This window comes from Podarcis muralis, chromosome 12 (genome assembly GCF_964188315.1).
Source record: "Podarcis muralis chromosome 12, rPodMur119.hap1.1, whole genome shotgun sequence".
In the NCBI taxonomy this organism is placed as follows: domain Eukaryota; kingdom Metazoa; phylum Chordata; class Lepidosauria; order Squamata; family Lacertidae; genus Podarcis; species Podarcis muralis.
Window position 1 is genome coordinate 37,898,463 of NC_135666.1, and position 26,321 is coordinate 37,924,783.

The following is a 26,321-nucleotide window of genomic DNA, read 5'->3' on the forward strand; positions in this document are numbered from 1 at the left end:
AAAATTCTGTTCTAAGAATGCAAAATCCCCCTGGTGTGTCATAAATTCATACCCAACATTTTTAACTAGGCAGAATCTTTTACCTAAATTTTAAAAGTGGGGAAAATTGTTTAACAATATTATGAACAACTGTTACACTTTAACCACATATTTATTTTTTTAAAAAAAGTTTTGTGGGGATACAAGCGGAATAACCATTTTGGCCTAGTTCTCCAATCTGTTAAAGTCATCTTGAAACCTGATTTTATCTTCTGAAGTATTAGGTACCCCTCCCAGTTAATATCTGCAAATTTGATGAAAACCCCTTCTATTATTTAATACAAGCCAAAAGATGCTGAATAATACCAGGCCCAGGACAGACCACTGTCACACCCCACTTGTCCGGGATTATTGTTATTGTTATTAATTAAATTTGTATACTGCCCTTCATCTGAAGTAGGGTTGCCATATTTCAAAAAGTAAATCCAGACACAAAAGGTTTTTTGGTAAATTTGTTGAGCTAGGTTGCCATACATCCGGATTTTCCCAGACATTGCAGCGATTTGTGTCCAGACACTGTTTCCGACTGTCATATTCCGGCTGTGTCCGGAAAATTCCGGACATATGGCAACCCTATCTGAAGATCACAGGGAGGTTTACAACATAAAAATACAGAACGAGTATAGTAAATGCATAACACCCGCCCCCAAAACCAATAACTCCCTTTCTGCAAACACATTAATAAGGCAATCAATTGTTTAATCAGCCAAAAGCCTGGCTAAAGAGAAAGTCTTTGCCAGGCAAGTAAATGATATCTAATGAAGGCACCAAGAGAGCCTCCTTGAGGAGAGCATTCAACAAATGGGGATCCACTGCAGAAAAGGCCAATTTTCTTGTTGCCACCCTCTGAACCTTTTATAAAGGGGAGCACATGAAGTAGGAACTCAGATAATTGCAGGGTCTGGGTCTGTTTTTATGGGGAGAAGCGTTCCTTGAGGTACTGCAATCCTAAGCTGTTTAAGGCTTTATAGGTCAAAACCTGAATTGAGCCTGGAAACTAATTGGCAGCCAGTACAGTTGGGCCAGGATTGACATTACATGCTCAGAGCACCTTGCCCCAGTGAGCAACCTTGCCACCAAATTCTGCACCACCTGAAGTTTCTGAACCATCCAGTCTAGGGAACCACTCACTAACAGTGCCTGATTCTTATCTAGATTGAGCTTCAGTTTGTTGGCTCTCATCCAGTCCATTGTAGAGGCAAGACAACAATTCAGCACATCCACTGCCTCACTTGCAGATGTAGAAGAGAAGTAGAGCTGCCTGTCATCTACCGGTACCTATTGCTGACAACATACTCCAGCATACTCCAGGGTGACAAGGGCGAGTACTCTTTGGCTTTGGTCAGTGAACCAGCTACAAATTCACCAAATACAGTGGTACCTCGGGTTACAGACGATTCAGGTTACAGACGCTTCAGGTTACAGACTCCGCTAACCCGGAAGTAGTACCTCAGGTTAATAACTTTACCTCAGGATGAGAACAGAAATCACACGGCGGTGGCGGGAGGCCCCATTAGCTAAAGTGGTACCTCAGGTTAAGAACAGTTTCAGGTTAAGAACAGACCTCCAGAACAAATTAAGTTCTTAACCCGAGGTACCACTGTAGTAACATCGTCTAGCCAGGATTTGCCAGGATTACTTTTCTTATGGCCCACTTCTACAAATCACTGCACAAGTAGCACATCTTCTTGAACTGTACAGAAGTATCCTAGTATTAGGTCAGTGGCAGATTTCTCCACTCACACTTTCACTGCTGCTACCTTGCTTGAAATCATGTAAGGGAAATGTATGTGGAATGTTGTGAACATACGTTAAAGGTGGAGGATGACAAAGTCCTGAAGAACAGTGAAACACTACCAAAACACAAATAAAAGCTTGTGTAATCTAACCGCAGTTAAGGAGTGTTCAGGGTTTTCCTTGACAAAAGGGGCAGGGCTGCACATCTGCCTCGCTAGCAAAGAGTAGCATTCTGCTTTAGCTGCAGGAGCACATTCTGTTTCAAACACAACAGCTAGGTTGCTGCAAAGATAATTCTGGCCTACCTGAAAACATTAGGAGGGGAAGCCCCTTTAATTAGCAATGCTTTTTCAGTTTGTTGAGGCATTTTATATGTCCATTTTAAAACAAAACAAAACCAAAGCACACACCCCAAGCACCAATTTAGACTGCTCTATTGAGATCAATTACCTATTTCTTGCCAATGCTCCAGTCCTGATTTTTCTCAAGCTCCGTCCTGTCTGTACAGATTATTTTCTGAAGCTATCATTCAGAAATTCAAAGCAAAAATTGTGTGTGCGTGCACAGACACTAAAATACATGCTACTGGCATATTTCTATTTGAAAAGGAGAAACGAGGAGGAAAATTTATTCCCTCCAAAATTGATTTTCCAGTCTGAACAGGGAAATATTGCAATAAAAACCAAACCAGTGTGCTAATCTCCTCCTTTTGCTACATTAAGGCAAAGCAGAATTGAATATTTGAGTGTATGATGCTATACTATACCAAGTCTGACCATTAGTCCTATATTGCTTTCTTTTGACAGACAATGGGTCACAGAGGCTCTGGTTTGCTACCAGTTTGTCATTAGAATGTGGTGACCTAAATAGTAAGCCAGCGCCATTTCATCAATGGAACTATTTGGAAGTATGCATGCAGCCAATGGATGGATCAGTCTATGTCTGGACTGGTCTTTTGTACATGTTTGCGCATAATTGTCCACAAATATACTCTATAACCTGTTGTGCCAGGTAAATTTCAATAAAATGTTTCAAATATCATACGGGCATATCGTTTGTTCTTTTTAAAAAACACCACCACCAACAACAGGAAGTTTGTTTTTATGAAGGTTAATACCTGCCTCAAAGACAGGTTATAAATATAACAGTGGAAATTTCAAACTGAAAATTATTCGGAATTACTTTGGGAATCCCCCCCCCCCCCCCCAGTTTATAGATCGTATAGAATCTGCAACTATCTTAATGTGGTGCCTTTGTGGGAGGAGAGATTTCCAACCAAGGTTCAAGCAATGGAGCCGATAACCAACCTTGAGTAAAACGACCACTTTGTTAGTAAACGTTATCAAACCCTTGAAATGGCTTGATGCATTTCCAGATGCACCCAGATTTTGACCAAAAGAAAACACAGCTCCTCTAACATGCACAAACTCAGCTTCTTACATAATCAGTGTACCAGTGTGCCTAGACACAGCTCAACATTATTGGTACCTTGCTTAGCCCTGTTCATCAGAGATAACAAGGCTTTGGGGATTTAAAGGCAAGTGACCTCCATGAAAAATTACCAGCAGTTGCCACATTAAGAGCTTTTCTTGGCTTCTCTTTTTTCAATATCCTTGCTTACATCCTGCCCACCTCGACCGCCTCCCCAGCAGATGGCTGGCCAGAATGCCAGGTACATGCCTCCTCTTCCCATTACTGCCTGCTTCCCTTTTTCGGGCCCACCTGTGTTCTTTCCCCTGTGGTTGTTCATTCACACCTATCACCCTTTCTCCCCAGCCTCCCTTATCCATGAAATTCCTTTCACTAATTTTTCATCCTCCTTCAGCCAGCTCTGTTCCCAGTCTCGATTTCTGTGCAATGCAATAAGTTATCTCCACGGAGGGAGCAGGCCAGTGATTGGAAGTGCTCTCCAAACAGATACGGGCTAGCTTAGCAAGATAGACCAAAACAGGCATATAAAAATGCCAAGTCGAGGCTTTCAACTTTTCTTTAAGCATTAGCTGGGTAGTAAAATTAACTGAAAGTAGTCTAAACAGTTTCACATGGGATACCCACAGGGACTTAAATGTATCTGCAGATGACAAATGTTTCTTGAAAATCCTTTGCTGTGAAGCTGCTTTTCAACTCTGTTGGTCCTTTGTGGGGTGGGCGAGAGAGGGGGAGGAACAGCCTTAATGCAGCTACCACAGACTAGTGCACGTAAAACAGCTACAGCTGTCATTTATTCTGAACAGATCAGTCGTTGGTCATGTACCAAGCATCACCTTAACCCACTTGCTTCCTGAGTTAGTGTGTGGTACTAATGCCTCATTATTTTATGGCTCCTGTTGCACAATTAAGAACTTTACATTCCGTGTGCTCCCCTTCGCACCACCCCTCAAACAAGGCTTCAATGCTCAACGGCAAACAGAACAGGAACCTACCGCTTTGTACTAGGCAGCTATAAAGATTATGCAGTAAACCAACCAAGAGATCCGTCTGCCAGTGTCCCATAGCACCAGGTTGTTGGTTTTTTAAAAAGTTTCCTTTCCCTTTTTAAAAACAAGAGGAACTGAAACTGTTTGTTTATTTGGACTTTTAAGCTTCCACTTCACTGAACATTTAGATGCGATCATATATGAGTGACAAACACACATTAATATACTTTTTAAAAAATGATTTTGCAAATAATCTTGTTATTTCATTCTTTTTGTAAATTGCTTTGAGGTTATTTGTACAATCAGGTGGTATATAATTGGCATAAACAAACAAACAAAAACATCAGCAGATTTTCGGGCTTTGCTGTGCAGCCAAATGAAATGAAATTCCAGAGACCATGCCCTGAGAGGCATATTGTTGTTGTTGTTATAATGTTTTTATCTGATTCTCCATCACAAAGGAGCCCAGAGCAGCAAACACGTAAACAATGCATAAGTCCTCTAATAATAATGCTAATCATAATCATAATAACAAGGTGGGGAACAGCTACTAAAAACAGGAGCAATTAAATATTGCCCCGAGAAAAGAATGTTCTGGGGAAGTTGATCTACACATTCAAAAGCAGCACATGGCACTGAACTACTGTACCTCAGAATATGAGGGGAGGGCTACATCTCCAAACACTTCCCCTTATTAAACATTCCCTGCATGCAGAATACTAACATCCAAGGTGTGTGCAATTAGGAATGTGGATGCACACGACTGTTTCCAGGCATCTGTAGTCCCACGATGGGGATAAGAAACCACGGCGGGGGTGGCTGACACTAGGGTTGGGCGGACAAGTCTAATACTGGTCCATGTCACTTTTTGCATGTGTCCCCTCACAAGTCTGTATCATTCTGCATTAAGATGCACATTTGATTTTGAAACCCGCAAAAAATCCACATTTCAAATGTGTGCTTCTCAGCATTTTTTTGTGTCTAAATATACGCATTTTAAAACGCATTACCCAACTTTTTTGGGCTGAGAACTGTATTGCAAAATTTGGAGCAGTGGGAAATCCAAAGGAGCTACATTCTTGTTAGTCCCGGTGGTGTGAATGAGGTCAGTTCATATTGGAATTCACACAAAGGAAAAAGTTGCTCAAGCATCACATGTTGGCATACACCTGTGGCTGGATTGCTGCCTTCCAACATGTGAGCCGCAAGTAGGATTATCTGTAGTTTAACCTGGTGGCAAAGATTATTGCAGTCTTTTATGGATAAATTTGGCAGAAAGCAACAATATTGAAAACAGTGCTGCCAGATGAGCGCATCTTTGGGTTTAAATGGCTTGTCTGTGTAGAAAATAAATACCCAAACTGGAAGTGCACATGAACACATAATTCCTATTATCCTATGAGGCCAAAAAAGTAAGAAAGTATAATTTAAAATCAAATTATTCACTAATCACCTTAAACTGAGGTGTATATTGAAGTGATTCCACAACCTGATTCAGCAGTAAAATACTGTATGTATGTATCTGCTTGGGGGCAGGGAGGATAACCCGCTACATATTCAGTGTTCCTCACTTTTACAAATAATCTTGTTATTTCATTCTTTTTGTAAATCGCTTTGAGGTTATTTGTACAATCAGGTGGTATATAAATGGCAGAAACAAACAAACACATCAGCAGATTTTCAGGCTTTGCTGCACACCTCTGATTCACCTGCTACTTTCACCACAAAAATGTGGGCAAGCATGCACTCAATGACTTTGCTAGGAGGGGATTCAGCAACACCAGAGCACACAAGATCCAGTACAGAGGAAATGCTCATCAACAAAAGTATGTCATAAATCCAGAACTGCCTGGCCTTCCGTTTGCAGGAACCGAGAATATCCCATTCTGTGAGTGGAGTAGATATGCGTATGTGTGTGTAGTAGTGGTGACTCAACAACATATTGATTACAGTTGTTTTAATTGCTTATTTCATCAACCAACTAGGTTCAATATTAATTTCTTCTACCATCAAAACAATGAAGACATTTATGCCCACACAAACTGCTTTGTTTATTTACATGTTTTAACTATGTGACTAACCCCGTATTTCCTAATCAGAGAACTAACATGCAAGGAAACCAACCAACAGGAAAATGCTACTAATAAGAACCCTGGATATTTCCCTTGTAAAACCACACATCAAATTAGATAATGAAAACAAACAAGCAAAACAAAAGATGAAAAGCAATATTCCCTGTTTAACAATGATTTTTATACTGCTCTGAACTGGAGGAAGCTTATTGAGTCATATTATGGATTTTATGACTGTTTAAGGGCTTTCAATATCAGATTTTTTTTTATTTCAAATAAGAAAACTAATTGCATGACCATCTTGCTCCTCAGATACGAGCAATGCAACAAAAAAATGACCTTTGAAGCTCTCTCAGAAACTTCATGTAGGCAATTAAAGTGAAAAATGAGATAGAATATGCATAACTTTTCAGCACTATCTCTTATGTATAAATAACACTGCGTTCAAACAAGGGCAGAGCAGGAAGAAGATCTGACCCAAACATTTATCAGCACAGTTAGATACTTGTTTGTTTGCTTTCACTTTACATGTGGCAGCATATGATAGACTAAATTGGTCTTTCAAACTTGGGGGCAACTTTCTCTCTCTTTTTTGCCATATCGTATTTGAATGTACATTCTCAATTTAATGTATCCAGAATTCTTTGTGGGAGAAAGTGGACTTCAAATGTGATTTAGACATACACAGCCAACGCCTTGCAAATAACTTTGTATACCAAAGAAAACACAGAATCACATCTTCTGTTTAATTGTGTGCAATCTTCTGGAGACATAGAACTGCCACTTATTTTATTATTGATGATCCTCAGTCTAGAAGTACAGGTCCAATATCACGTGCAATGATAATTTTCTGCTTATTGTGTTAATTTTTATATGGAAAACATAATTATTGATGCAACCCTAGGCAATAATTAATGGCTACCTTCTGCAGGTAGAACATCAATTAATCAAGTCAGCAGACTAGAGACCTCAACAATTATGAAAAACACACACATTTGAGATGGAAAACCCCCACAAACCCTGAATCTACAGGGAGAATTTAAGAAAAAATAAATACAGGTTAAAATGACTCATTTAAGAATCTCTAAAGGTTTGCTCTCACATGCCACCCCTATCAGTTGTTCCTGGCAAGATCAGGTACCCTCTTCATGTTTCTGAAACAATTCATTCCATATCAAATGGAGTGCCAAAATCCCCCCATATGCATTTATAAAAGAACAATTCCTTTCCTTTCCTGTTTACTGTGATACACCTGAAGCATCTTGAGCACCAATTAAACCAAAGAATCATAGAATTATGGAGTTGGAAGGGACCCTGAGAGTCATCTAGTCCAACCCCCTTCAATGCAGGAATCTGACCTAAAGCATCCTTGACAGATGTCTATCCAACCTCTGCTTAAAAACCTCCAAGGAAGGCGAGTCCACACTATTTACATTCCATTAATTAAAATGAAAAACACAGGGAACTTTATGCATGATTTTATGCATGCTTTTGGCCATCCATACCAACAGCTCTATAAAGAAGGCTAATACCATGACTGAGCAGAGATTTCATCTGTTGTCTCCTAGCTCGAAGCTTAAAAACTATAACACACCAGGTCTTTAAAGAAATGAAGTAAAAGTTAGGCTTCCTTCAAAACAGGCACAGGGGGCCATGCATGAGAATGAGGTAAAGAATTATTATACATAAAAGGTAAAGGGACCTCTGACCGTTAAGTCCAGTCGTGGACGACTCTGGGGTTGCAGTGCTCATCTCGCTTTACTGGCCGAGGGTCATGTGGCCAACATGACTAAGCGAACCAGAGCAGCGCACGGAAACACCATTTACCTTCCAGCTGGAGTGGTACCTATTTATCTACTTGAACTGCGTGCTTTTGAACTGCTAGGTTGGCAGGAGCAGAGACCAAGCAACGGGAGCTCACCCCATCATGGGGATTTGAATCTATCCATGTCTGTCTGTCTGTCTGTCTGTCTGTCTGTCTGTCTGTCTGTCTGTCTGCCTGCCTATCTCTCTCTCTCTCACTCCTTGAAAATTGCATGGGATTGCACTGGAACTTGAACTGCATGGGATTGTGTTGTCCAAATAAGCACATGACATAATTAATTCAGGTAATTCAGTTCACATGTGTGAGCCATGTGAACATTACATGTAAAAGGTGCTGCCCTGCAGGCTGTGCAGACTCTTAGCCTGCCTCCATGTCCACATGTTAGGAATGGAAACATACACAAGTGCAAAACCTTTCTACATGAGCTAGAACCCTCATAATGCAGTATTCCAGCTCACAGAGGTTTTCCCCAGCAGTTGTCCATCCTGGAGTGTTGATATCCAGCGTAAAGCCAAACAGTGCAGCCTCAGATACATAGTCAGAGCTGTTGTCCCACAGACCCTTACTAAGCATGAAGGCAGGCATTGTTCAGAGGAGATGTGCTGTGTTGCATGAGAACCGAGCATCGTGACTGCATTTCCGGGGAAGCTGCAGGAAATAAAAATATGTGGCCACTAACCCTGCCTGAGGTGCGGCATTACCATAGCAAAACTGTTGGCAGCAGTAAAAAATAAAACAAAAATGAACAGATAAGCAGTTTAATGGCAACTTTAGTGGGCCCCCCACACTAACGCTCTCCCTCAAATTTGGAACCACAAGGTCTCCCAGGAGAAGTTTCAACTCAATTTTAATTTGGATGATCCTCCAGGGACGGTGTTGGTTTTGTCAATTGGGAGGCGCTTGTCATATATAGAGGTCAATAATGACAGAATCTGGGAAACTCCTGTTTTAGTGCTATGGGCCTTAAATGTAAGAAGACAGGAAACAGTTGCTAAAAAGAGCTTTTTCTAAAAAGGAAAGCCTGCCCCCTTTATGACTCTAGGCCATGGGTAGGCAAAGTAAGGCCCAGGATTTCTTTTCGGCCCATCTGCATAATTCTGCCTACTCACCTACCCCAAAATTAATGCCATACGCTTTTAGAGCACATGCTGCAGCCCAACAGTTGTACTACCTGTATTACAGAGAAAGCTATTCACAATAAAACCTCAGGATACAGGCATACAGCCACCTCCACTGGTGCCCAATAGGGAGACCCAGAGTTTTCCCAGTATGGCTTACAGCTAAACTGGCTCCTGTGTGCTTTCAATCTTGACTGGAAAAGAAAAGGGGCTGGTATACACATTCAGCAGGAGGTAGAAGTCTGAGATGATAAGAGAAGACTGTACCATCTCAATCTATTTTGGAATTCTCCCGCATACGTGTAACATTGCAAGTAAATTATATTGTTTCAGAGAGACAGAGAGGTTCTATCCTAGCCTGTTCCCTGCTGTGCTAATTTTTCTAGGTGAATTAAAAAAATGTGATCCCCACCCTCTCTACCTGCAGTCTGAAATGATGAGCACCATTATACCACCATGGAATCAGCCCGCTTAATTTACTATGTATATAGACCAGGTCATGGGTGTGGCTTGAAAACTGGTAAGGTAAGTGCATGCATGCATCTTTTGAAAGGAGGTGCATGCAGACAACACCCCAATACCTTTAAAACTAGGGGAGGCAAGCAGCACCTGCAGCCATTATGCTATTGTAGCCTTTCCCCCCAATGCTAGAAAGAGCTAAACAGAACTTTTTAAGTTTACTCCTCCAGGTTGACAGTGACTGGGGGACTGAAACAGAACAGAAGGGGAGAAAGAGGGAATGAGCAAGTGGTATGGCAGGCTGTTCAAAATTATTTGCTAAGACATTCCTCTGGCATATGGATCAGTTGTACCATACAAAATGGATGGGTAACCTGTAGCCCTAGGGCCTAATCTTTCTGGGTTCAGGACCTATTCTGTCTCTCTCCTGGGGGGGTGAGAGAAAGAGAGAGAGAGAGAGAGAGAGAGAGAGAAAGAAAGAAAGAAAGAAAGAAAGAAAGAAAGAAAGAAAGAAAGAAAGAAAGAAAGAAGCTGGCAGAGGAGGGTTCTGGCAGATAGAGAGACAAAAGAAGGTGGCAAAAAGAGAGTAAGGGCTGTAGCACTGCCCAAAGCCAGTTTAATACAAATAAAGAACAGTTCTTAAGCTCATTGTTTTTCCACAAGCATCCTTGAATTCAGCTAGTTAGTGCTGATACCATACTGACATCTTGTGGTCTGCTTTTTTATAACATAAAAAAGAGAATCTCTGTGGAAGATGCCCACACACATGCCAAATTTTGCTGTTACTATATTATGAAAGACTGATTTACATTAGTGATTTATAAAGCAAGGAGAACTTAAAAAGACCTGTGCCATCTTTTAGGCTGCAAAAAGTATTATTATGATGCAGATTTCCTGACTTTTGGTTGTGAACAGATAGTTGACATGCTCACTTCGGAAATATATTTGCATTATAGAGCAAAAACAGACACAGGGATAAAGCTTTAGGCATTAATAATAATAATAATAATAATAATAATAATAATAATAATTTTTATTTATATCCCGCCCTCCCCAGCTGAAGCCGGGCTCAGGGCGGCTAACAACAATAAAACAGTACAAAAGTACAGCATAAACAACACTCTAAAATCATTCATTATAAAATTAATTAATTAATTAAAGCTTAAAACTTAAAGAAGACAGCCTTTTGTGAAAAGAAATGGGGATTTGCTCTCTCTCTCCACACACACACACACACACACACACACACACACACACCGTGGGCAGTGCTGCAGTCCTCTGCAGGACACGGATGAGAGAACCACTTGCTTAAAGGTTCTACAATGTCAGTTCTGTTTCCATTTATTGTCTTGTTTGGTATATCATGATAAAGACTGCCCCCCCCCACATCCCTCCTTGAACATATGAATCATTCGTGCAAATCAAGTTAAGGAGAAGCGCAGCATGCTTATTTCCTTCCTGAATTTCCACTTTCACCTAAAGCAACTGCTTTTGAAGCAAAGAAATTTGCATTTCCCCCGAAGATTCCTAAGCGTATAGCTTTGGGGCAAGACTGTATCAGAAATTCTCACAGAAATCATATGCTCAGGAAGCTTTTAGGTGAAATGCAACTGCTTTGCCTCAAATTGTAAGGCAGTAGCAGTGGTGAAGGAAGGCTCTCTGGCACCCGGTCTGGGGTGTTGAGGGGCAGGGCGAACCGTCCACAGGGTCAGGGCAAACTGCCCGACGGTACCATTCAAGTGCCAAACGGATGGTGCTCGAGCGGTGCCCATACAGATGGCACTTGAGTGGCGCCCATAACAACGGCACGCGCCCTTGGCCGCCCTACAGTGAGTGTAGCCCTTGGCCAGCCTCCATTTTGTCACCCCCCTCAGGGTGACACCCGGGGCAGAACGCCCCCCCACCCCCTTCCTGCGCCCCTGGGCAGTAGCATTTGTTGGTCTGCACTGTAGCAGCACCCTAAAATGAACTAGAAAAGTGTGCTTTTTTTACAATACTATAAAATAACCACTGCACTAGTACACACTGTTATATTCCTGGGTCAAAGCTTGACTAGAACAATGTGTACAATTTTATAGGCCTAAAAGAAACACAAACAAACCCAACAACCAGAGACAAACAGTTTCAAAAGCTTTATACAACTAAAACCACCGCATTGCAGCCAGGACAACTGCCAAGATAACAATTCAAAAACCTTCGTCAAGGCAATTTTTAATTACAGTGCTTTGCAAAAACAGAAGAACTATAGGATGCCGTCATGAGAAAAGGCAGTGATGCAAGTTGTTAGAGATATGTAAGGGCTCGCCCACACTTATGCTTGTCGCACGCCTAGAAAACATGGGAGTTTTCCACTTGTCCTGTGCTTTTGAGGTACAGGTCAGAGCAGTTTTTCACTGGTCCCACAGCTTTGCCCAGGAAAGCTTGTTGCTTCCACTGAATCAGAACAAACTGTCAATCTGCAGAAAAACCAATTGCAGAAAAACAGCTGGTTTTCCAGGGGGAAAATGGCAGGGCAAGCAAAAGTATGGATGAGCCCTAAGTAGTGGGTGTTATTGCCTTCAATTTCACATCTTTTGGGATGGGCAAAATGAAGGAATTTATACATTACACTCACTTTTGCAGTGTTGCATTCACTAACTAGCTGTCTCAACAATACTTGATCATCATCCCTTTTGTTTTATTTTTTAGGTAAAACAAAAACTATATTGGGCACATTTCTAAACCACATTCTTTTCTCACTTTAAGAAGAAAGGGGCTATGACCCTGAAGACATCATGAGCATATAAACCATCTGAAATGAATCAGTGCGTTCCATGTTTGTTGTGCTCTATCAGCAGATGTTGTTCGTGAAAAAGTACAGCGTGTCATTCACCAGCAACAATATTGTTATTAATTGTTAAATGGGCCAACACATTTCAGTTTCTCTTTCAGTGGAATATATTAATAAAACCTATTATCAGAGTTCAATCACTTCACCTGATAAACACACAAAGAGACTTTCTTTTGTCATACAGGTTCCATTTAGATATTATACCAAACCAATGGTGACTACAGACCCTCCAAGTATCCTTATTTTCCAGAGATGTCCCTGATTTAGAGAAGCAATCCCAGTTTCTGATTTGATCCTGAAATGTCCCTTACTTTTCCTTAGGATGTCCCTGTTTTCATTGGGAAAATGATGGAGTTATCTGACCTCTGAGCCGTCTGAAGGCAATCCTGTATAGAGAAGTTTTTTAATGTTTAATGTTTTATTATGTTTTTATATATGTTGGAAGCTGCCCAGCTTGGCTGGGGCAACCCAGTAAGATGTGTGGGGTATAAATTGTAAAATTATCATTATGGAATGGGATGTCTCTGTTTTCATCGGAGAAATGCTGGAGGGGATGTTACTATGATTTGACCTGTTGTCTGATCAGCCACTCCATGGTTTTCAATAAATCAACAAAACAGAATCAGAAACCATGGTTTGAAATGAATCTACACCAACTGTGTATGGAGTTATGCTTGAACTGACAACCCATGTGTTCATTAGAAGCTCTGCCCCTGGAGGCAGCTGCATAGTAGAAACAGGAGTGCTGAGCAGACAGAAAACAAAAGCAGGCATGTATCTCTAAATCATGGTTTGCTGAGCATATGGAAAAATGAAAGAAGACCAGCAGCTCTAAATCATGATTTGGCTGTGCGCTTGGGTGCTCAAACATGATCTGGATTCACAGTTATGGTTAGTGCAAACTTTGTTTTGCTTTGAATTGATTGGCAGTTTTAGCCATTTATCATTCAGAGTGACAATCCTGATTTGAATGTGTAAATGATTTCCCCTTGTTCCCTGGGAGCCTACAAAGTCAACAAGCTAATTTTTTAAAAAGATGTACCATTTTAATTAAATTGACATGGTGTGGGTGAAAGTGTGTCAGTTGACACTATGGTTAAAACAATGATTGCAAACTAATAACTAAAACAGCAGAGCTGCCTAAAAAAAGGTCACCAGTATTGTCAAATCCTAAACAAACAAACTACACTGATATTTAAAAGCCTGAGTAAATAAAAGTATTTACCAGGTACCGGAAGACACAAGACTTGGCTCCAGGCAAGCCTCTGCAGGAAGATAATTAAAATTTTTAGTGCAAACACATAAAACCCTGAACAACTTAGGACACAGTTATCTGCAGGAGTGATACACCTGGTACTGTTCTACCTGGGCTTTTTGGGATCTGTGAGGAAGACCTTTTCTCTGATTCCATCTCTGGGTGAAGCCCACAGCTCCTTGCCTCAAGATATGGCCTTCTCAGTAGTGGCACCCTGTTGTTCCTCACCTGAGGTATGGCTGATGTGACAGTCTTATCTTTCCGTGCCAACTAAAGCCCCATTAAATCCTTGAAGCTTTTGGTGGGGAGGAAACATTTATATGCTGTTTTATGTTGCTTTTAAGGTTACTTTAAGTTTACTGGGTGTTCTATATATTTGTTTTTATCATGTAGCCTGCCCTAAGATGGCTTGCTGATGAAGGGCAGAATAGAAACTGTATTAATAAAAATATAACATCACGAAAGCAAGGATGTTGTAGGCTGTCCACTGAAGGCTGCCCCTCTCCACTGGCTGAAGGCAGAAAGAGACTGAGAGTGACAAATGCATCAAAGGGGACCGATTGTCTGGAAAAGGCACTGCCTGGATCTTTTAAAAGCCATTTTGGGGTCTTCCTTGCACTCACATGATTCTAAATTTCTTTGTGGCAGTTATCAATCACAACTATGACTCATTGGATAAAAACACCGAAAGCCTTTTATCTCAGAAAGCAATTCTTCAGAATTACACATGCATATTTTGCTTCACTAGGGCAGTGTTTCCCAACCTTGTGCCTCCAGCTGTTTTTGAACTACAACTCCCATCATCCCTGACTAGCAAGACCAGTGGCAAGGGATGATGGGAATTGTAGTCCAAAAACAGCTGGAGGCACAAGGTTGGGAAACACTGCACTAGGGGACGCGGGTGGCGCTGTGAGTTAAACCACAGAGCCTAGGACTTGCTGATCAGAAGGTCGGCGGTTCGAATCCCCCCCGATGGGGTGAGCTCCCGTTGCTTGGTCCCTGCTCCTGCCAACCTAGCAGTTCGAAAGCACGTCAAAGTGCGAGTAGATGAATAGGTACCGCTCTGGCGGGAAGGTAAACGGCGTTTCCGTGCGCTGCTCTGGTTCGCCAGAAGTGGCTTAGTCATGCTGGCCACATGACCCGGAAGCTGTACGCCGGCTCCCTTGGCCAATAAAGTGAGATGAGCGCCGCAACCCCAGAGTCGGCCACGAGTGGACCTAATGGTCAGGGGTCTCTTTACCTTTATTTTGCTTCACAACTCTCATTCTACAAGGACTAGAAGCTCACTTTTAAAATAAAATATATAAAAACTTGGGAATCTGGGTCCCCTGCTTATCTGGACACAGTACAGAAGTACTCCTTGGACTTTCTGTTGGCAGCTCTGCTTCTGAGAGGGAAGAATTGGATGGAAGAAACAATTTCAAACAGCAATTTTGAATCAGTCAGCAGAGCAATGGCTAAGCACCTTTCTCCCATAGTTGTTTTGCTTCCATTCATAGCCTCCTAAAGTTGCTTTTCATTAAAAAACAACAACTGGGCTGTGCGAGGGGAGGACGTAACAGGTATCTGATTTGCCAAGTGTATAGATTGGCACAGGTATAGGAAAGGAGATAGGACGAGGTACACATATACAAATATAATGAAAGTAACCTAGTGCAAATTATCCTAAGTAATTATAGTTTATAAAAATCTATATTCAATAATGTCTTCCTAGGAGTTAAGAAATGATCAAAGCTGTCAGACGAGACTGCAAGCATCTCCAAGGAATGACAGTCGTAATCAGAATCCTATTGACAAGAGTGTTCATCATTATGACATTTGCTGGTTTTTCAATGAACTCTCATAAACCTGGGCTGATATATAGCCATAGAGAGTTCTGGTTTAGGTGCCCTTAAAAGGGAATTGGACAAATGCATAGAAGTTAAATTTATCAATGACAATTAGATCTGTGGAAAGTGTAATATGCCTTAAATACTAGTCAGTGGCAGCAAACAATGTGGCATGGTAATTGCCATTTTTCTTTGCTTATAGGCAATTGAGAAGCAGGATAGTGGATTAGATAGAGCTAATATGCTAATCTAGAGAGTTAACTGGAAATTAGCTGAAATAAAAAGGATTACAGTATCAAGCCAGATTGGTGACTGGGAGTGGCCGCCGAGACCATATAACGCCGGTCCTGAAAGACCTACATTGGCTCCCAGTACGTTTCGGAGCACAATTCAAAGTTGTGGCGCTGACTTTTAAAGCCCTAAACGTCCTTGGCCCAGTATACCTGAAGGAGCATCTCCACCCCCATCGTTCAGCCCAGACACTGAGATCCAGCTCCAAGGGCCTTGTGGCGGTTCCCTCAATGCGAGAAGCGAAGTTACAGGGAACCAGGCAGAGGGCCTTCTCGGTAGTGGCGCCCGACCTGTGGAACGCCCTCCCACTAGATGTCAAGAAAATAAACAACTACCTGGCTTTTAGAAAACATCTGAAGGCAGCCCTATTTAGGGAAGTTTTTAATGTTTGATGTTTTATCATGTTTTTAATATTTTGTTGGAGTGGCTGGGGAAACCCAGCTAGACGGGCGGGGTATAAATACATCATCATCATCATTATTATATCCAAAGCTTAATGCTAAATCACATGTATTCCAGGCAGCCCTGTTTTGGGAAGTTTTGATGTTTTACCATGTTTTTATATGTGCTGTAAGCTGGAGAGTCACCTTTGGTCATTGCAGTCAATGCTGAGCTAGAAGGAGCAATGGTCTACCTGGATACAAGGCAGCTCCCAACATTCCTAGGGCTTCTATAATTCAGAGTCACCTTCTGAGTGGATAAAAATTCTATTGCTGCACCCATGTGAAGCGGAATCACAGAGCAGTACTTCTGACTGGGAAGAGACCTTGCAGGCAGTAATGTTACTTTGCCACCCCCTCCTGCAATTACCGTGAAAGAGCACCACAATAAGGGCTTAAGTGAAATGTCAGATATGAGCAGCACAATTTAATCTTGCACCTGCAGTCCTTTTTTCATAGCACTTTAAATCACAGCAAGGAAATTTACAGCCTGTCATCCTTCCACTCAGAAGATGCCAGCCTCATCTACCCATTTGTCAGCCTCATAACTACCCCCAAAGAGCAACCTCTCTGAACCAGGGCCATAAAGCACCGCCTTGAAGTGCTTAACACCTAACTCTGCCACTACATCTGTGCGCATAAGTGTGGAAGACACTCAGGGCACTCACAACACTGTATGTCATTGTCTCCAGACTGTAAACTCCCTGGGACAGAACAGTTTCTCAGATTTCTTCATATACAATTTTTATACCAGGCACAAAAACACACACACAATTGTGTTCCAGTACGCACCAGCAGCCATTTTAGAGTTCTTAAAACAGACTTCAGCAACGTCAGCTAATCCTTAAGGCAAACACATGCAATTTCTGGATGATGGAAAGCTAGGATAGGTTGTGAACACTGAAGCTCAGCAAAGGGGTAGGAGGGGGAGACAAATGTGTAATGTTACAGGAGACAAAACGGGAAACTGAAATGCCCAAATGCAAAATAGGAGCTAAAGGCTGATACAAACATTTTCTTATCCCACTCTCAACTGTAAACCTACAGTCCTAGGCACACTTTCCTGGGTGTAAGTCCCCCTGAATTCTACCAGACTTACATTTCAGGATACCTTCATAGGATTATGCTGCCCAAGAGCTTCAGAGTGACTAACGATTAAAAACCTACAGTTTGAAACAGTAACCATCAACAACAAAACATTACTTTTTATAAATCAGTGGACGCTCGGATTGCAAACGTGATCCGTGTGGGAAGCACGTTCGCTACCAGCAGCGTTTGCAACCTGCAGTGCCACGTGTGCCGCAATTCTGCGCATGCGCAAGCACCAAAACCCGGAAGTAACGAGTTCCGGTACCTTTGGGTTCGGCACGGTGTGCAACCCAAAATTGCGCAACCCAAAGCATCTGTAACCCAAGGTATGACTGTATTTATTAAGCTTTCCAATTTAATAATCCAATAAAAATCACATTAAAACATTCCAAATTACAATACAATAAAAAAAAGCCAAATATACTGTAAATGCCGAATTTTATCTCTTTGGGTGACTTTCCATGCTCTGAATTTCATGAAGTGCTGATCATTTAATATAACATTGCATTTCTTAGTTAATCAATAAGCCATTCTAATATTAATCCTTCATATAATTTTCCTTTACTTTTGCAAGGGCCTGGTCAACTTTCGCCTTCTTAGTTCTGTGTGAAATGTTCTCCCCTGATGATCTCCACAATCCAGCAATTCCATTTTGAACAACAAAACATTACAAAGCATTAACCATGGCTGCCGTTTAAAAACATTATAGGTAAGCCATAACAATATAAACAGGATAACACAGCCGACACCAGGTGAGCCTCACAAGGGAGGGAATCCTGAACATGAAGCAGACTAAATCTCCCTGCTACCAATATGGACCAGCTTCTGCTATTAAGAAATAGACTAAGGCTGCATCTAGACACATTAAAGAAATGATTCAGTTAAATGCATTGTAAACTCATACAGGGAAATCCAGTAGGGAAAGACGGGACTCCACAGTGCCATCTGGTGTCACATATACAACACATATAAAACACCTTTCTTTTTTTTACCAGTCTAGCTGAGTCTGAGATGTGTTTGTGGTAAACCCTGACACATGAAAAAAGATTCAGGTGTATTTTTGCTTCAAGGATACATTGAGGAAAATACACAGGTGGTCCTTGCCTCCTGAAGCATACTTTCCTGAAAGAAATAGATGTGGCTGCCTCAGATGCTATGGTAATATGCCAGAAGGAACCATGTTCGACAAAGGCCAAAATGCACATGTGTGTCCTACACCCCATTTCTCAGAGTTTAAGCACCAAGAGAGTAAAAGTGGGAGCAGAACATCTGAGGAAAGGGAATAAGTCTCCATTACTGAAGTTGGTCTGCTCAAAATCTACCTCTCTCTCCATGGCTTCCTTTTCTTTTTTTAAAAAAATGACAGAAGTTAGTTGAATAATTGCCTGCCATATGTAGCTTGTCCCTAAGAAAATGTGCCTAGTTAAATGTAAATATAAGTCTAGAGGATAAAACGCTTTAGAACTAGTTATATGGAAGTAAAGGTAAAAGACCCCTGGATGGTTATGTCCAGTCAAAGGCAACTATGGGGTTGCAGCGCTCATCTCACTTTCAGGCCATGGGAGCCGGTGTTTGTACACAGACAGCTTTCCGGGTCATGTGGCCAGCATGACTAAACCGCTTCTGGCACAACAGAACACTGTGACGGAAACCAGAGCGCACGGAAACGCTGTTTACCTTCCCACCACAGCAGTACCTATTTATCTACTTGCACTAGCATGCTTTTGAACTGCCAGGTTGGCAGGAGCTGGAACAGAGCAACGGGAGGTCACTCCCTTGCGGGGATTCAAACTGCCAACCTTCTGATCGGCAAACCCAGGAGGCTCAATGGTTTAGACCACAGCGCCACCTGCGTCCCTTTTAAGCCCCACTGCGCTTCCCAGAAACCAACAAGAGGGCAAAGATTCACCCAGTGACAGAGTGTCATCTGCAGCTGGCTAAACGACGTTATTTTTCAGTGTATCCAGTGCACATGAGGATGCGTAATGCTGGTGTACACGCCTACATTTCAGAACTGTAATTACACTTTTCAGTACAGAATACGGTATATAGTAAACATCTTGAATAAGTACATAGATATTTCTTTGCAGAACAAAGAAATATCTATGTACTTATTCAAGATGTTTACTATATATTCTATATAAAAACTAGGCTTTTTAAAAAGATTTAAAACTCAAGTTTAATAATTATCAAATAGGGTGGGGCTATGTGCAGCGAACCTTAAATTTTGAGACACTTCCGCTTACCATCAAACATTTTTACTTGACAAGACAGAACTGGCACTCTTAAACATACCTATTTGGGGACTTATAAGGTACAGATGACATGCTCTATGTACATATTTAGGATTCTCAACATGGCGCAAGTCAAACAGCTTTGATTCAATAGGGTCCCCTAACAGTATTAAAAACTGTTCTAATTGCATTCTTCAAGCCAGCTGAAGGCTGACAGCTTCTGCTCTCCAGTTCGCTATCACAGCACATCAAGGGGCTCTATTATAAGAGGAGCACCTGGTCTAAATTTATTTCAGCAGCCCAGAGCAAAATGGGAAGGTGCTTAATGTTCAGCCACAATGGTGACAGTTTTACGAGATATCGAAGGTTTAGAAACAAACAAACGAAAGGTTTGAAAGGCGTGTGGATAGAAACTGTGACAATAAAAAATCAACATTAATATATCAATTTTAAAACATATACCACCCAGGAACTCCAGAGACAAGGCTAAAGGTTCAATGCAAGCAAATGCAAAGAAATATTTCCATCTTTTCCTTAACACAACAAGCCACCAATAATTCTGAGGAAATCAGTGCTATTCCATATCTATCTATAGAAAAGTAGCTACTGATGATACAGAAAAGCACACTGAACAAATACTGGAATTTCAGTACTGTATTACAGCACTTGTCTTTTAGTAATTCTTACTTATTTTCTTAACTATTTTCTTAACAGTATCGTCATATACATGCAACATTCATGTAACTCTAACCTACATTAAAATAGGTGGCAAATTGCACTATTCGAGAAGCCTTGCTTTAGAAGTCCTATTACAATATTTTGCATTTTCCCCACCCCTCCTTGAAAACAGATGTGGGGATTTTGCTGGGATCCTTATCTCAAACACAGAAGTGCTTCATTCTGCTGTGTTGCATTCAATAGAAACAGTTGCAACACAAATTAATGGACACAGGGAATGTTGAGCAGTCAACTTAAGAGGAAAAAGCTCAGCTACATAAACCTATAGGCCAGGATCCAAATAATCGTGGCATTCGTTCCACAAGCCCAAGTGGTGTCTACTACACCAGTTTTGTTTCAAGCAGCAGCCCTCCCGTGCCACATGGCAAACTGCTTTTGTTCCAGAAGCACTCTGCGATCTGGCATAGAGGCACATTTCAGTTGTTCAAAGAAAAATACCATTGGGCCATCCTAGCAAAAACTCACTGCGTAAAGCTTAGCAGACCTTGGTATCCAGGCTATGCATTATAACTCTAATTATTTGAGCCTCAAAAGTCAGCGTTGTTTTGAGTTACACAGCTGCATGTTAGTGTAACTGTGATAAGGGTGAGAATCTTTTTCTCCTGACATTTTGAGTGCCTCCTGAATGCTTCGGAGATATTATTACTGCTCTTATCCTATTTCTAAGCCCCCAGATCAGGTATGGAAGAAATCACACTGAGCACCACCTAAAAAGATTAGGATAGTAAACCAGTCCTTCACACTCGAAGGCCCATTACTTAGAAATGCCTGGAACCATTAGGAAATTTATGGCGCTGGGTAGGTTAGACTGGCTCAGGCGTCCCCAAACTCGGCCCTCCAAATGTTTTGGCACTACAATTCCCATCATCCCTGACCCCTGGTCCTGTTAGCTAGGGATGATGGGAGTTGTAATCCCAAAACATCTGGAGGGCTGAGTTTGGGGATGCCTGGACTGGCTGGAAGAGTGTGAACTGTGTGCTTCTCTCATCTCTCAACCAAAGTTCCCATACTAGGGCCACAGTCACTCTCACATTGCAGCTCCAGGTCTGCTATTCCTTATGCATGCACCTCACCATAGGAAGTGGTAAGCACAGAACAAGATTCCCTATTACCCAAACATCTGTTTCAGACCTGGTGGTCCCTGGATTGCAGACATTATCGGGGATCACTACCAGTCATAGTGGTGGTCAAAGGTGCCCAGTAGGGGTTGGGTTACTGGAATGTATGAATTTTTGTGTACACTCATCCATTCATAGAGTGCAAAGAGGCTATGGGGCGCTGTGGTCTAAACCACTGGGCATTTTGGGTTTGCTGATCAGAAGGCTGGGGTTCGAATCCACGTGATGTGGTGAGCTCCCATTCCTCTGTCCCAGCTTCTGCCAACCTAACAGTTCGAAAGCACACCAGTGAAAGTAGATAAATAGTTACCGCTGTGGCAGGAAGGTAAACAGTGTTTCCATGCGCTCTGGCTTCCGTCAAGGTGTTCTGTTGTGCCAGAAGTGTTTTAGTCATGTTGGCCACATGGCCCGGAAAGCTGTCTGTGAACAAACGCCAGCTCCCTCAGCCTGAAAGCAAGATGAGCGCCACACCCCATAGTCGCCTTTGACTGGGCCTAAGCATCCAGGGATGGAATGGATGTGTGCACACAAGAATTAGCCGCCATTGCAACTGGTTGTGATCCCTGCTAATGGCTTTCTGAAATCTTCTGTGAAAATGAGGCCTTGAATATTGTTCTTTCCTTCCTTACAATTATCACACAATGTAGTTGTAGAAAACATTGTCATGCATAATTTTAAACTGTTTTTTGACATATGCATTCAATATTTGAAACATAACGCACAATAAGAACATTATGTGTCTATTAAGTTCGTAAGAATACACAGACTATGTTTGTATGAGATCCCTGTTAATAGAATCACACTTTAACTGCATTCTTCAAACCAGCAGAACACTGATAATTTCTGCTCCTATTACAAAGTCATTATAAAACTTTCCGAGCCAGTCAACATTAACAAATCTAAAGATGGTCTGCTCTCTACTTTTGCCTCCATTGCTACCTAATCCCAGCTGAATTTTAAAAAATATTAAAGTGCATGTAGGGGAATACTGACATATAAAATGCAAGGAAGGAGTCTGTCATAAAAACTACTCACCTTTATCTTTGCCTACCATCAGTAGCAAGGGATTAGTAGTTTTATGGAAAATCCTAAGGAAGCTAAGAGGACCCTATTTCTCTTGTAGAATGTTTTTTTTTTAATTCCATGTCGTTCAACATAAAGCCATTTCCCTTCAAATAACGGCAATTTATAATTTTAACAACTATTAGCAAATACATACTTTCAGATAATACTAATTAATACAGAGCAAAATCCACTGTTGCTGCCCCAGTTCTAACAGTTTTTGATCCAGTGGACGTGTTCACTAAAGTCACTGAATCAACCCTCCTGTGCTACCTTCTTCATGGTTCTGGAGATTCCCCCAACTCAACAGATTTTCAAGGAGAACAGGGTGTCCACTGTGGGAAGGGGTGATTGGAGGAAACTGCATCCCCTCCTCTTGCATTAGCAGAAACCTCGGTTTGAGCAAAAGTCATTCCACGTGTGGATGGCAGTGTGCAACTTCTACCATCATATAAAAACATATAGCCAATGTACCCTTGCCTTCTACAATGTGCCATTCTATATATGGCTTTTTAGCAGGGCCGTCTTAACCATATCCGGCGCCGTGGTGCAAAGATCCCTCCGGCGCCCCCCCCCCCGGCAACTCCAAAACAAGGGAGGGTGCAGTGGAAAATGTCCTCTGCATCCCCCACCGCCCCAATCCCTGGCAAGGTGGCAGCGATCAAGCAGAAAAATGTGCTGGCAGACATGCTCTCTGGTGTTGGGGCACCCGAGAAGGCAGCCCAGGAAGGCTGTGTGCCGCCTTTTGCCAGGAAGCAGCAGGAGGACAACGACTGGGAGCAGGGCCATCTTTAGCAGATGCAGAAGCTTGGGAGGAAAGCTGCACACAGTTTCCATCCTAAGCCTCTGCAGGGATCGCTCTCCTCCTGCGGAAGCTTGGGAAGGAAGCTGCATGCCTGCCAGCCATATAGTTGGCGGGGCGCAGCTGGTGGGCATGCAGGGAAAGGGGAGGCTGCTGGCAAAGCTGCGCAGCTCCCCCACTCATTGGGCGCCCGAGAGGCTGGCATCCTGGTGCAACGCACCACTAAGACCAATGGGAAAGACGGCTCTTCTTTTTAGCTCCCTGGTCCTTCCAAGTGGATGAAGCTGTAGCTTAATAAGCCCCAAAACTCTTCAAATGCACGAAGCCGATAGGTTTAAGCTGTTAAAACAAGCATAAATCCTATCGTACATGATATTTAACGTTCCCATTTTTTATTATCTTAAATTGCGTCCAGGGCATCTCATGGGATCCCCCTCTGCAGTTATGCATGGCTGGGAGGTAAATAAGATACAGAGCACGGCAGCAGAGGCTCTCTCAAGTGGAACCTCCTGGTATCAATCATTATCATCGCAACGGCTGTTGTGCTTGGTCAGCAGCATCAAATCCTCTGCCGGTCGGGAAAAGAGTTTCCTAATGTTATTCGCAGTCACAGCCTGACTGTAAAGATCGCCACAATGCATAATATTCAAAAACATTTTCCCATGCAGTTTCACATGGTTGGATTATGTTACTCTTCATTTAACCAGGAACATTTGGCAGGCAGACATAATAACCCCATTAGGGGTTAAATATATTTTACAGCTCCCCTTAAAAAAGATAAAAGTATAGACAGGAAGCATTTCAGATACCTTCAGAGATTTCTTTATATTTTATTTAAAGACGTAGCACTGTGTCAAGATGGCTATAAAAAGTTTTCACGGCGGATAAGCCCATCAGGAGCCATCTCCAAAGTCCTCTACTCTGCACCTCTTCTTTGCTGCAAATCCCTAGCAGGGAGGGTAACTCTCAAAAGGTGTGTTTTTGCCCATACATACAGCACATTGAATTAGTAACATAATTCTGAAGAAAGTCCTGCTGGCAGGATTAAAAATGCTGAACTAGCATCTGTCAAGTAGTGCTAATTGAGCTAAGGCTGCAGACTACAAAAAATACCTTTGCAAAGAATAAAATAGTGCCAAATGGAAACGCTGGGCAAGTTCGCTAGTCCTTTGGCATTTCAGAAATTATTACCTTGGGGGAAATGACTAGTGTCTTGCACAAAGAGCAACAGTGTATTTAAGGAACACTTTTCGCAAGAACCAGTACCCCTGAAATGAATAGAAACCCAATTTCTTACTGCTGACATATTTTGTAATAAATGAATAAATATAGTTAAGCTATCAATATGTTGTAACTGCTTAGCTCGGTGAAACTTGGATGAACATAGGAAGCTGTCTTACATTAAGTTATCCTGCAGTGTGGAACAGTGAGTTTAGGGCAATACTTTATCCTGTTTTCACTAAAGCCAATGCGGTACAAGATGTTCTTATCAGCAGTTTTGAGGGGAGTGATCACAGGTGAAATCCTGACAGAAAATCAAGCTGGAATGAAAAGTCTTTCAAAACACGGACAGCAAAACTGTATTTCATTTCTTCTGGGAGGTTAAGTATAGCAGGTTAATCTAGCAGGGATAACATTGGCCTATGGAGGGGTGGGGGCGAGAATTAGAACTTGAAGGCCAAAGTAATCAGAGTAATCAATCTCATGGCACAGCTTCTGCTGGCATCCCGGAGAATAGCCTTGCTGCATCAGTAGAAGCACCAGATGTAGCCCAAGTTCTCTTTCTGCAGCTTTTTCATACACAAACAAAAACATGAAACATGGTGCAATTTAAGGCATTTAAGTATATGCCCTCCAAAATTAATGCTGAGAGCAGCTCTGTCAGGAATTGGATTTCAGCTGTTTATTAAGTCTTTGGGGGAGGCCTGCAACCAGGGGAGGTGGTAGAGATGAGTTTATTTCCCCCTCTCTGTGTGTAGCTTTAGATCAGGAGGGGATTCTTTTTATTCACATCATTAATGCAGTTTTGAAGCAGCTGCACCTGAGCTGCTCAACAGTAACAACAAATCAAACACACACACACACACACACACACACACACACACACACACCTGTTAACCATACTCTGGATGCCAGTTGTCCTAGCAAAACCAAAACCATAGTAACATCTCAATATCAAATGGGAAAATAAGTTCAGAAATGCTTTCTGAGGGTGGTGGCAGGAAAATAAACTGCCTGCATTTAAGCTTCCAACTGAAAGTACCAAGGTTCCAATCTACTTACACTTTTATTTACTTAAATTCTAATACCTTAATTCTCAATCAAATCATGTGGCAAGTTTTGACATGTAGCCCTGTCATGTACATGTTTACTGGGTCTCACTGAGTTAAATGGAGTGTGTATCAGGTTGCAGTATCTGTCTCCTTAGTTCTGTGACAGTTCTGACCTGAGCTGAGATCATAATTCACTGTTCCCTGGGAATCCATCAAAGATTGGGTTGACCAGGTTGTAGTGAGTCACAGCCCAAACACAGTCAGATATTTCAAGACCTCATCACTATGCCAAATTTCAGCACCACTCAAACTATGGTGACCTCATCACATGATTACCGCATAAACTGAACCTCATTTGGGAGTACATTCAAATGAAAATGTCATTATGACTTACACCCACAAAAAACACATTTAGGATGAGTGTGAAAATAGGATTAGCTGGGTTTTTAAACACACTGAAAATTGTAAATTGTAAATTTAAATTGTAAATTTATCCGAAGATGCCAAAGCTATTCCATAGCAAATTTCTAAATACAGTGGTACCTCGGGTTAAGTACTTAATTCGTTCTGGAGGTCTGTTCTTAACCTGAAACTGTTATTAACCTGAAGCACCACTTTAGCTAATGGGGCCTCCTGCTGCTTGCCGTGCCGCCGGAGCACGATTTCTGTTCTCATCCTGAAGTAAAGTTCTTA

At 41.9% G+C, this 26,321-nt stretch overlaps 1 protein-coding gene across 1 annotated transcript in view; it reads right to left on the reverse strand.

The window, feature by feature from the left end:
- JAZF1 (JAZF zinc finger 1) overlaps positions 1-26,321 on the reverse strand; it is a 126,298-nt gene that overhangs the window by 57,814 nt on the left and 42,163 nt on the right. The window lies entirely within an intron of this gene.